The sequence below is a fragment of the Salmo salar genome, chromosome ssa16 (assembly GCF_905237065.1).
Source record: "Salmo salar chromosome ssa16, Ssal_v3.1, whole genome shotgun sequence".
In the NCBI taxonomy this organism is placed as follows: Eukaryota; Metazoa; Chordata; class Actinopteri; order Salmoniformes; family Salmonidae; genus Salmo; species Salmo salar.
Window position 1 is genome coordinate 94,865,576 of NC_059457.1, and position 3,690 is coordinate 94,869,265.

Sequence of the window (3,690 nt, forward strand, 5' to 3'; positions counted from 1 at the left end):
GAGGGGGAGGGGGGGAGAAAGGAGGGAGGGAGGGGGAGAGGGGGGGGGAGAAAGGAGGGGAGGGAGAAAGGAGTGGGGGAGGGAGGGAGGTAGGGGGAGAGAGGGAGGGAGGGAGGGAAGAAAGGAGTGGGGGGAGGGAGAGAGGGAGGAAGAAAGGAGGGGAGGGAGAGAGGGAAGAAAGGGGGAGGGGAGGGGGAGTGGAAGGGAGAAAGGGGAGGGAGAGTAGGGAGGGGGAGTAGGGAGAGTAGGGGGAGGGAGTAGGGAGAGAGGGGGAGAACGAAGGGAGGGAGAGATGGTGGGTGGACTTGCACGATGCAGTCATTTCTGTTTATTTAGTTTCCTGCACTCTCTTTGTTTAGACTGTTTTTGACGGACGGTTTCATATTTTTTATTGGACACATGTCATCCCATCACCATCACCATGGTTTCTTGTCTCCTAGAGATGAACGTACTTTGGTGCGAAAAGTGCAAATCAATCCCAGATCAAAGAGCAAAGGACCTTGTGAAGATGCTGGAGAAACAGGTACAAAAGTATCTATATTCACAGTAAAACGAGTCCTATATCGACATAACCTGAAAGGCCGCTTCAGCAAGGAAGAAGCCACTGCTCCAAAACCGCCATAAAAAAGCCAGACTACGGTTTGCAACTGCACATGGGGACAAAGATCGTACTTTTTGGAGAAATGTCCTCTGGTCTGATGAAACAAAAATAGAACTTTTGGCCATAATGACCATCGTTATGTTTGGAGGAAAAAGGGGAGGCTTGCAAGCTGAAGAACACCATCCCAACCGTGAAGCACGGGGTGGCAGCATCATGTTGTGGGGTTGCTTTGCTGCAGGTGGGACTGGTGCACCTCACAAAATAGATGGCATTACGAGGAAGGAAAATTATGTGGATATATTGAAGCAACATCTCAAGGCATCAGTCAGGAAGTTAAGTTTAAGTTTGGTACGCAAATTTGTGGGCAGAACTGAAAAAGCATGTGCGAGCAAGGAGGCCTACAAACCTGATTCAGTTACACCAGCTCTGTCAGGAGGAATGGGCCAAAATTCACCCAACTTATTGTGGGAAGCTTGTGGAAGGCTACCCGAAACGTTTGACCCAAGTTAAACAATTTAAAGGCAATGCTCCCAAATACTAATTGAGTGTATGTAAACTTCTGACCCACTGGGAATGTGATGAAAGAAATAAAAGCTGAAATAAATAATTCTCTCTACTATTATTCTTGACATTTCACATTCTTAAAATAAAGTGGTGATCCTAACTGACTTAAGAAAGTGAATTTTTACTAGGATTAAAATGTCAGGAATTGTGAAAAACTGAGTTTAATTGTATTTGGCTAAAGGTGTATGTAAACTTCCGACTTCAACTGTATGTAGATGAGATAGATAGATTTGTACCACACACACCACGGTGATTTCTGGTTCTCTCTTTTGTCTCTCTTCTCTCTCCCTTTCTTAAGACACCCCAATGGTTAAGTGTATATAAAAAACATGCTCACTTTAATATATAAGTTAAATGTTTATGTTGATGGATTGAGTGTTTTTTTGTGTGTGTGTATGTGTGTTTATTTTAACAAAGTTATCCAAAGCATGCTTGCTTTGGTACGAAAAACTGTGGTTGTGTCTGAAATCTTTCTAGCCTACTGCTTACTAATAAAATCAAATGTATTTCTATAGCCCCCTTCTTACATCAGCTGATATCTCAAAGTGCTGTACACAGAAACCCAGCCTAAAAACCCCAAAACAGCAAGCTAATAATGTACTAGCCATACTACATACGGATATACTAGTAAAACGCAGTATTAAACGTTAAACAAATATCAACATACTGGCTCAAACGACAGAAAAGAAGCAGCGGACACTATCGGCTGTTCGGTCACAGTTTCTGACGGACGTTTTATGGTGTTACACAGCGTACCATTTTCGTTTGTCAAAACTGAACACAAATGCTAGCTAGCAGCTAACAAAATGAGTTTGTTTTTGGCCAAATTGTCATGTAAAAATGACATAGACGAGGTAATAAAAACCGTCGCTGAAAAGGTTTTAGTTCTTCGGTTTGGAAGAGATGAAGACTCGGTCTGCCTGCAACTTGACGAGATTGTAAGTAGCTAACGTTAGCATGTGTAGCTAGCATGCTAGCTGGGTAACTAGCTAGCTCTACCAGCTAACTACCTGCAATATTGTAGCCAGTAAACATTGATGCAAAACGTGCATGTCAATCGTTACCAATATTTACACCAACACTGTCAATGTATTTTGTTGTTGTTGTTGTTGTTGTTGTAACGTTTGAGTCTGTCTGAATGGGAATGACAAGTGTTCCCATTATTTTTGCACAGCTGTCCAAAACTCCCACGACCTGGAGTAATCATGGCGTCTATCTACATCGTGGATGTGGACTCAGCCCCCGTTCCACGAGATACTGAACATCAGTTACCGATCCCACCTACAGTCTTCTTCTTCAACGGACAACACAATGAAAGATGGGATTATGGGTGAGAAGGAAGATGGGCCGTATACAACTAGCTAGAATACCACTGGTTGCGTTATACAGTCTAACTTTGAGTGAGTTGTAACACACTCTTCCTTTTTAATGTCATATAGGTGTGGGTACTACTCATATTAGCTATAAGCCATTTCTCCTTTGTAGGCTTATAGCTAAAACACTGTTGTCTCTATACAGGTCTCCAGATCACACCAAGTTTGTGGGCAGTTTTAAGACCAAGCAGGACTTCCTGGATCTGATCGAGGTGATCTTACAGAGGAGCTATGAGAGGGAAGATGATCGTCCAGAGTCCCATCGACCCTCGGAACATCCCCAAGTACACCTGCTCTACCATGGGATCTGAGATTTCACCACGATTTCCCCACCCTTCAGCGCAGCTACAAGCACCCTGGCTGCAGATCTCGCCGGGAGACCGACGCGCGGGCTTGAGCGCTCAACCTGCCGACACTTCATGTGAAAAAGAAAACGCCTGACCGGCATGCAGAACGGATTGGCCCGGACAATTATGGTGTCGGCTTTATCAAGAGACGCCACTGTAGCTGGATTCGCCATCTCACTTCACCATTCATACTGATGTACCGATTTAGTGAAACTGTCCATAACTTGAGGTTTAATATTCTGATGTAGTGTTTAGTATTTTATTTATATATATATTTTAGTATTATATTTCCTAGGGGTTTGATATTTCCTAGGGGAAATAGATCTCTAAGAGACACAGATATGTGTCAGAGTGAACAATCTTTTATTTCATACAATGACAGATTCATTTCATATCTGGATGTTCTTGATGCCTCTTTTGTTTATAGTGGGAATGCTAATCCAATGTATGTTTGGTTACAATGCAGAAACCTTGAATTTTTGTTAATAGATGTGTACAACATCAAAAAAGGATTGGTTTGATTCTGCTACCTCACGACAAATCATTATCTCCTAAATTATTAGCTACAAAAAAAATAAGACCGCTCACAGGGCTGGACATCCTTGTATTATCTAAGCCCAGACACCACAGAGTGCAGGAGATCCCTTTGTATTATCTAAGCCCAGACACCACAGTGCTGGAGATCTTGTGTATTATCTAACCCCAGGCACCACAGACAGTGCAGGAGATCCTTGCATTATCTGGAGCCCAGACACCACAGAAGTGCGGAGACTCCTTGTATTATCTAACAGTGTGCACGGCAGTG

At 43.2% G+C, this 3,690-nt stretch overlaps 1 pseudogene; it reads left to right on the forward strand.

Annotated features, from left to right (window-relative positions):
- Nucleotides 1–1,942: 1,942 nt before the first annotated feature.
- LOC123727771 (thioredoxin-like protein 4B) lies at nucleotides 1,943–2,849 on the forward strand (annotated as a pseudogene).
- Nucleotides 2,850–3,690: the final 841 nt, after the last annotated feature.